Source organism: Penaeus vannamei, chromosome 39 (assembly GCF_042767895.1).
Source record: "Penaeus vannamei isolate JL-2024 chromosome 39, ASM4276789v1, whole genome shotgun sequence".
In the NCBI taxonomy this organism is placed as follows: Eukaryota; Metazoa; Arthropoda; class Malacostraca; order Decapoda; family Penaeidae; genus Penaeus; species Penaeus vannamei.
In genome coordinates this window covers 18,191,994-18,201,993 of record NC_091587.1, presented here as the reverse complement: position 1 = coordinate 18,201,993, position 10,000 = coordinate 18,191,994, and the positions used below count along the sequence as shown (strand labels likewise).

At 39.3% G+C, this 10,000-nt stretch overlaps 1 protein-coding gene across 3 annotated transcripts in view; it reads right to left on the bottom strand.

The window, feature by feature from the left end:
- The window catches only part of LOC113823158 (transient receptor potential channel pyrexia), a 52,435-nt gene that overhangs the window by 8,409 nt on the left and 34,026 nt on the right, over positions 1–10,000 (bottom strand). Inside the window, exon 1 of one of the 3 annotated variants that reach the window (XM_070116911.1) lies at positions 4,714–4,852. The exons of the other annotated variants lie outside the window; for them this stretch is intronic. The gene's annotated coding sequence lies outside the window, so the exon portion shown is untranslated. Of the gene's footprint in view, positions 1–4,713; positions 4,853–10,000 lie in introns of those variants that run through there. 3 annotated transcript variants of the gene reach the window in all.

Genomic DNA, 10,000 nt, shown 5'->3' with positions numbered 1-10,000 from the left:
TCCCGGCATTCTAGGGTTCACTTGGGCTGACCCGTCCCTTTGAAAGCGACCGCCTAGAACAGGCTGTGTTGAATGTAACGTATTCCTAACGAGTTTGGGAAAATTAATAAACTAGTGGTGTACCTTGTGTGTGGATATATAATAGCTGAACTTCAGAGTATACAAAATATAACCAATGTAGTTGTGGTGAAATGTATTTATGAAGGAAAGTTGTCGCAAAACAAAAACAAAAATATCAAAAGCAAAAAAAAAAAAAAAAAAAAAAAAAAAAAACATGCAACCGATTAATACAATGAGCTATTGTTAAATACAAATATAAATATCTTTAAGAAAAATAAAGCATATGACTAGTTATAATAATGAGACAGACATATAATGACGTGTGTATATATAAATATGATGATGATTATCACCATTTTTATAGATACAAACGTCATTATATTGTTGTGATGGTACAGGGATTTGCTTTAGTTTATTTTCATTATTATACGTAGTTGCCAAGTATCTTTTTGTGAGGCCTTTTAAAACTCCAAAATCGGCTTATTCCTGAGAAAAAGACATGTACAAAACTGTAACACTCAATACATTTTTTCTAGTAGACATGAGTTTCGTATAATTTAGAGTCTAACTTTACTCTGTATGCGTGACCTCTATCACCTGAAAATAACTTGCCCCTTCCTCCGAAGAGAGGTGGCTGACCTTGGGTGGCGCAATAGGCACTGTTACCACTTCCTGTTTCCTGTCAAACGGGATTTAACTTCATTTACTGCAACAGTCATTGAATCAAAAGGATCGCCGTTATACAAGTGGGCGACATGCAAGATCGGGCAAAATCCAAGAAAAGGGAGAAAGACTGCTTTCATTTCTAGAGATACTTTACTGCGTTGCCATACCAATCTCTCTCTCTCCCTATCTATCTATCTCTATTTCACTCACTCTCTATCTCTCTCTAACTCTCTCGCTCTTATTCTCTATCACAGACACACACACGCACATACACACACACACACACACACACACACACACACACACACACACACACACACACACACACACACACACACACACACACACACACACACACACACACACACACACACTCACACACACTCTCTCTCTCTCACTCTCACTTTCTCACTCTCACACTCTTTCTCTCTCTCGCTCGCTCTCTCTCACTCTCACTTTCTCACTCTCACACTCTTTCACTCTCTCGCTCGCTCGTGCTCTCTCTCTCTCTCTCTCTCTCTCTCTCTCTCTCTCTCTCTCTCTCTCTCTCCCTCTCCCTCTCCCTCTCCCTCTCCCTCTCCCTCTCCCTCTCCCTCTCCCTCTCCCTCTCCCTCTCCCTCTCCCTCTCCCTCTCCCTCTCCCTCTCCCTCTCTCCCTCTCCCTCTCCCTCTCCCTCTCCCTCTCCCTCTCTCTCTCTCCCTCTCCCTCTCCCTCTCCCTCTCCCTCTCCCTCTCCCTCTCCCTCTCTCCCTCTTTCCCTCCCTCCCTCTCTCCCTCTTCCTCTCTCCCTCTTCCTCTCTCCCTCTTCTCCCTCTCCCTCTCTCTCTCTCCCTCTCTCGCTCTTTCTTTCGCTCTCTCGCTCTTTCTTTCGCTCTCTCGCTCTTTCTTTCGCTCTCTCGCTCTTTCTTTCGCTCTCTCGCTCTTTCTTTCGCTCTCTCGCTCTTTCTTTCGCTCTCTCGCTCTTTCTTTCGCTCTCTCGCTCTTTCTTTCGCTCTATCGCTCTTTCTTTCGCTCTATCGCTCTTTCTTTCGCTCTATCGCTCTTTCTTTCGCTCTATCGCTCTTTCTTTCGCTCTATCGCTCTTTCTTTCGCTCTCTCGCTCTTTCTTTCGCTCTCTCGCTCTTTCTTTCGCTCTCTCGCTCTTTCTTTCGCTCTCTCGCTCTTTCTTTCGCTCTCTCGCTCTTTCTTTCGCTCTCTTGCTCTTTCTTTCGCTCTCTCGCTCTTTCTTTCGCTCTCTCCCTATCCCTTGCTATCTCTTTCTCACTACCTCGCTCTCTCGTCTTTCGCTTTCTTTTCATCTTTCATTCACTCTCTCTCTCTCACTATCTTGCTCTTTCTCGTTTTTCCAATCCCTCTCTCTCCCCCCTCTCTCTCTCTCTAGAATATATGTACGGTGTAAGAATGAAGAAATTCTTACCCCTGTAACTACTACCGGAGCGGCGTGAGAAATCCTCGAAATAAGCAGAGTTTATGGCAAAGGAAGTAGTACTAAGCTCGTTGTGTTCGATGTCCCGAGGGAAATTGACACCGATAAAGGGGCGGTCACACGATCGTTTTTACACCGATAAATCAACGGAAACTTTAACTTTTCCACTACCCGCAACTTCCAAGTCGACAATACCTCTGATGTAGAAGCGAACTATATGCATCGTTCAATCGAGGAAGTGGGTTGTCAAGAAAGAGTCTATTGTCTAAGAAAAAATACTCAACTGCGTACCTAAAAACAATTATTTATATTTAAATCAATATAATTTTATCAACATATTTTTTAATTTATACATTCATATTTTCAAAGTGTGCTTATTAATTATCCACGGAAATTCATTTGAGCTACCGTGACGTCATCATTGTTTACAAGCGCGCGTCTTCCAAGTTCCTCAAAGAAGCGTCTGTATGGTATATACGTCTGTATGGTATAAACTGCTATTTCTTCTCTGCAACCACGAACGAACCCACATACCCGTTTACGTAACCTTTCAGCCTCCAGTGTAAAATACTTAAGAGGAGGGTCGCGCGGGAAATCCTCGTGGACGCCATGTTTGTCGCTGATATCGCGCTCCTACGCGATGTTTTTTTTCGCTCCGTGTGAACAGGAAGTTGGGAAACCGCAAACAAATCGTTCCGGCTACAGGATCATATCACAAACTGGTTGTTGAAAAAAGCGCTCGTGTGACCGCCCCTTAAGATACACGGAATACAGTGAAAAGACTCTAAACGTTAAACGTATTAAATTTAATGATAAGATGACACAGACTCATCATCACACATGGAGAGAAAATCCCCAAAACCACCAAAATTGTTGAGGGCATGGAACCTTTAGGTGTGCTGTCTTGAAATCACTCACCCCATTTTGCGCCAACTGTTGTAGATGGGGGCTCAGGGCACGCGCTTTTCCCCGCGAACCGCCATGTTGCCGGTACTGTGCGGCCGATCGCAAGAGTGCGCCGAAAAAATCGCACAGGGTAATCAAACTCCCAAGGAAATGTGTCAAATGCAGACTTGAATATAATGCAAACGACAGAAAAAACAAATTTCTAAAGAAGCAGCAAGCTGTTCTGCCCTCTCGAAAACCTAACCCATTTCCTCTGCTTAACAATGAGGCAGAATTACCCCAGCTTAGGATCGATCTCTCCAGCCATACTACCGGCATCAACTCCTGCTCCAGCGCCAGCTTCAAGGCCTGCTTCGGCCCCTTCAGTGCCAGTTTCAGTTCCTGCTACTTTGGCATCGACTTAACCTGTTTCGTCATCGTCATCGCTTTCGACATCTATCAGCACATACAACAGTTCCGGCCTCTGCACCTGCTTCAGTGCCAGCGCCGACCCTTACACCACAGGAAAGACAGGACCTACTGCAAATGTTGATGCAGAAGATAGAACAAATGATGCTCATGATGCAACAACAAATTGCTCAGTAACTACAATTCCAGAAAAAAAAAGTTTTCAGTGGTCTTTGGACAACGGTTTACCCCTATATAATCTGTGGCAAAACTTGAAAATCATTAGCTGACAACTTAATGCCAACGTTGACTTTGAGTGTACCAAAATGGAACATTAAGATTTATGGAAACACTGTTCATTTTTGTAAAATCATTTATGGGTTGTTTTTTATAGTTATTACATAACCAATAAGGTGAGCACTAAGGTGCAGCCCTTCAGGCAAGTATATTTAATGTTTGACTGTGGCAAAAGTCAAACATTAAGTCAATACAAGTTTATCCAGATTGAGTAGATGCTTGGACATCTTCCCCCGGCTTTTTACAGGGCATATAAACTCCTTTGTATTTTTTTCAAATCAAATCAGTCTCTCTCCGCCAGGCGTACACAATCTACTTAAAACTTGTGGTGAAGGAATACATCACCCCCCTACCCCAACCTCAGCCTGGCTTCCGTTTTGATGCGACGCCTTCTACGACACGACCCTCTGGTTCGACACGCGCTTTAGCTGCCACGTCTTCTGTTGCCTCTACTTCAGGCATTATACCGGGGTTTCTTGCGAACCCTGGACCGGCTCCGACCCTGCCCTGTTTCCACCTCAGCTCCTAAAACTTTATCAGAGAATTAAATCGACGCCAGCGACACCCCAACTATGCCAACAGTACGAACAAAGCCTGCGGTGATCGACAATAAAAGAAGGCTGAATTATGTCATCCACAAGTTGAAGGCAAGTAACAATTCTAATAAATTATTAATAAAAATACATTACCACCAGTCCATGCGTTCATTTGATCTCTGCACGGTGCGCTTCGTCCTGGCCCAAAACACTCAGGGTGAACGGTTTCGCCGCGCAATGCACCTAACAGCTGATTATCGTCAACTAACTGCCCTTGAGACTTGCCGAGAAAGTGAGGAATTATTTTCCTGATTGAGAGTGTAAGAACTTGAAACTGATTTAGACGATTTCTGTTTCACACACACCAACTAAGATACAAAGGTAAAATGAAATATATTTTGCAGTTGGCGGACATTTTGGCATTTTGGTTGTTTACCTTGAGGCGTACCACGAACGTTTAGGTCGACCGTTCACTTGATTTTGCCTTGCCCATGTGAACGTAAAGAGTAACAGAATTTCATTCGTTACTGGTTATTTGTGAAGACACGTTGCCCCTGCACTTATTGAACACCGATCTGCAGCGAGAACAGAAACAAACCAGAAGGAAATATTGGAAACTTTAGAAAGTCATGGAAGGTAATAAATCCATTATAAAGAAAGATAAACAAAGGGAAATTATTAGTTATATCAATTTCATATTATAAAACCTCTGACACTGTAAACGGCTCTAATACATACTCCTCTAAAGTAAGAAAAAATCAGTCACAAATACGTGCCAAAATCAATAATTTGCGTAATTCTCTCTTAATTAGACTCAGGATTAATCATAATTGTGAATAAGTAAGGAAATGGTGTAACAGGTCCTATTGAATTTCAAATCGTGTTTATAAAATAGTACTTAATAGTACTTTTACTTTTCATATGTGCATATTCCCAGATATACTCTAGCTAACACAAACAATCCCATATATCAACAGTTGTCCATTTCCATTAAAGGGCTTGAAAACGTAGAGTTTAACTGACTTGGTAAATAGTACTTTAATCAGGAAATACTAACAAATTCACGACATGGCCCCCGTAAAGGGAGATCAACTGACACTGCAGCGCTAGCATTCACAGATCACATACTGAACAATGACAAAGACTACCATGGGATTTTTTTTCTTAGGGAAGTTTTTAATAACGTGAATCATAACCAGTAATTGGTAAAGGAAGATCACATGAATGGTTTGCGTAGATCGCAATTTGATGGTGCATTGCCACACTGTGGGATGGGAAGTAGGAAGTCTTACTGCCACCTATTTCCCAAAAAGGAGTCCTACGGTATATGTCTAAGCTCAAAGGAATCGATCATACGAATAATGCATTCAAACAAAAGATTTGGAAATACTATGACGTGTCAATACGTCTTTATATGCATATACCAAATCCTTATATAGATATACCACTGACGATCAAAAATTTACAAAGGACTTTGCTTAAACCATAGCCTGAGGAATTAATATCTTTTTCGTCTGCGTCGGGCTCGATGTTCGCATTCTATTGCGATATCGTACAGACGCAAGTATATGGAACGGACTACCCCTTCGATCCCTGTCTTTAAAAGCTTACTAAAACTACCTTTGTTAGCATTATACAACCCTCTCGATTTCTTACTAGAACCAAGGGAATTGTATGACGCTAATTTCATGAATCGCTGTCATTTTATTAATTACTCAACTATGTGGCTTTATTTCTGATTTACTTCAGTTAATATATTATTGAGACTGAATTCATATGCATATTTTAAAACTTTCTTTTTTCGCAAAATTATTTAACTAAGGTTTGTTGGCCACCATTGTGAAAATATGACTCAAGTAAAAACTAAAGTAAAATGTTGAAATTAATTATAATAGAAATATATAAATTATATTTGAATTACATTAGATTCTGTAAAACTGAATATGTTATCAGTTTCATGTTTTGTTAGTGACTTTTAGGAAAGTAAACTGTTTTTTTTTTTGTTTTTTTTTGGGGGGGGGGCTCAACTAAATCCACTATAATTACTTTTTCGTATAAACTATCCAACTCAAAGTTTGGCTAAATAAACATTTGAATTCTAGATCCCCCCCCCCCCCTCTCTCTCTCTCTCTCTCTCTCTCTCTCTCTCTCTCTCTCTCTCTCTCTCTCTCTCTCTCTCTCTCTCTCTCTCCCTTTCTCTCTCTCTCTCTCTCTCTCTATCTATCTATCTCTTTGTGTGTGTGTGTGTGTCACTGAGTGAGTGATATGGATAAATAACAACTCGCCCTGAGCAGGACACGAATTTGGGCCACTCCAGGTATGACCCGGAGGACTGGTACTACACCAACCATATCAGACCCAACAAAAGGAGCGTGCAACTAGAATCTCACTAGCTCCATACACATTAACTAGTTACTCATACTAGAGTAATGATAGCGAACATTTACACATACTCCCTAGCCACGGTGGAAATTGATTTAGCAATTCAAATCCTGTCAGATGTGTGTATGTATACATATGTATATATATACATATATATATATATACATATACATTATATATATACATATACATATACATATATATATACATATACATATATATATATATATATATATATATATATATATATATATATATATATATACATACATACATACACTGGGAAATATGGTGGAATGGTTAGAGCATCGGATTCAATCTTGCCACGACAATCTAAGTTCGAGGGTTCGAGTCTCAGCTGGCACTTCGCCTCGATTGCTACAGGACTTCCTGTAGCAATCGAGGATTGCCACATGGGGATCACGTCCCCTTATCCAAGGATCTTGCCCCTACCCACAGGGTAGAGGCAAGATCCTTGAATTGGGGGACGTGAAAAGAATACTTCCAACATACGTCACTGCGTATCATAAAAAGCGACTATAAGGACCCCTACCAACCAACCCTGGTCTAGCATGATAGGGTATGTCCCAACTCTCTCCCCATTATGACATATCTCAAGCAACATTAAAGCCATTTCTGTTGTCCACAAATTTAAAAACATTAGTACCGGAAGACTAGAGACAGAACGACGTGGGAAAAGTCTGGGAGAGGCCTATGTCCAACAATAGATTATAAAAGGCCGAAAGAAAAGCACAGAAATATATATATATATATATATATATATATATATATATATATATATATATATATATATATATATATATATATACATATATATATATATATATATTTATATATATATATATTTATATATATATATATATATATATATATATATATATATATATATATATATATATATATATATATACCCTGTTTATGAGCGCCTTATTCCCATGTATGCAAATGTGAAGGAATCCACAAATGGCCCCTGCCGGGTTTCCTCCCTTTCCATCAGCCCCCCCACGTCCTTTTCCGGCGCCTTTATGGGTGATAAAAGCAGCGAGTCAGCGCCACACGTGGACAGGACTCGAGATTCCCTACGCAGCTCTCGGTGTCAGCGCTGACGTCATCATGTCAATTATCGGCCGGCTGACCGACGCGACGTATAGCTTCTGATAAGAAGCTCCATAAATATTTCCGACCTTCGTGTGTTCTTGTGGTATTATATATCAACCTTTGTTACTTGAAAGTCGATTTTAAAGCTGTGATGTACAGTTCATCTTTTTGCATTAATTTCAACATTGTGATTAATGAACGAATGACTTTACAAAGAAACATATGTAACTGACGTGTACTTGCAATTGAACATTGAACATTTACTCGAAACATGCCCATTCCATCACTTGCTTCATTCTAATTTTCCTGCATCACCACACATTTTTATTGATCTTAATACATATTGCATCCACTCATATACACGTACGTACACGTACATATAGATGCACTCGCTGTTGTTAATATCATAATACGCACACACTCACACACACACACACACACACACACACACACACACACACACACACACACACACACATATATATATATATATATATATATATATATATATATATATATATATATATATATATATATATATGTATGTATGTATGCATGTATGTATGTATGTATGCAAGTATGTATGTATATATGAAAAATACGTATATATAATACATATACATGTGTGTATGTGTATATGTATATATATACATATATATATACATATATATACACACACACAGATATGTATATATATATATATATATATATATATACATATACATTCATATATATATATATATATATATATATATATATATATATATGTATGTATGTATGTATGTATATATATATGTATACATTTACATTCATATATATATATATATATATATATATATATGTGTGTGTGTGTGTGTGTGTGTGTGTGTGTGTGTGTGTGTGTGTGTGTGTGTGTGTGTGTGTGTGTGTGTGTGTGTGTGTACATTTACATTCATATATATATATATATATATATATATATATATATATATATATATATATATATGCATATACATATACATATACATATACATATACATATACATAAATACATATATATAAACACATACATATACATATACATGTGTGCATTTAACTATATGTATATGTATATATATATATATGTATATGTATATGTATATGTATATGTATATATATATATATATATATATATATATATATATGTATATATACACAACCACACATACACACACACACACACACACACACACACACACACACACACATATATATATATATATATATATATATATATATATATATGTATGTATTTACATATATATGTGTATATATATACATATATATCTTACGTTGAATACCAAACAAAAAATCAATATATCGCTAAAAAAGAAAAGGTGTTTACAAATTAAACGGGACAGTCTCGTTTCGCAACGATCCTCTCTCTTTTCAGATGAATTGTTTTGCTTCCTGTCACGACCGATTCTCGTCCGTGCACTCGTGCTCTCACAACTACGCAATGATACAAGGAATCAATAGGTTACATCCGCTGGCATTAGCATGATGCCGGCAGCCGGCCTTGAGCGACCCGTACTTGCCGGCTGATTGTCCCTCCCCCTTCTCCCTCCCGCACTTGCACGCCCTCATGGCCAGCCTCACGGGGCCCATGCCTCGCTTTTTCCTTTCCATTGCCCTTACACTACCTGTCGTTTTATCCTAAATCGCATTTATCCTCTTGGCCTAAATGAAGGCACCTTTCCTCCAATACTGCAATATCTTTTTTATCCTTTTTTATACAGACCTTGCCTCGAACCGTTTACCCATGTTACTAGTAATGAAAAAATGCTTATTTGTCCGTAAATGAACGACAAAAGCTATTGCAATGCTGCTCATATACACTACCCGACTGAAGTTGGCTTATGCCCGCTAGTCCTTGCAAAGAATATCTGTAAAACCACCTCGATATGCTGATCGCGACCACGGAAAACCTGCTTCCCTTTGCTCTCGTCGGAGAGCCCTCGGCCAAAGGAGGCGTGGCTTGCTGAGCCAGTAGAGGTTAGGCCGGAGACTGCGACCTCCCCGTGCAGGCAAACGCTATTATCACCGAATCTGCCGTTCGTCATTAAACTCAACTGCCGAGTCTTTGCAATCCCAGGCAATTCACTTCGACCTTGGGAGTTGCAGCTGCGGGGGAGTCACGGTCCGGCTGCCAAGGCACAGTGCAACGCGGAGATACAATGAATGAGGAGAAGCACTTTTAGCAT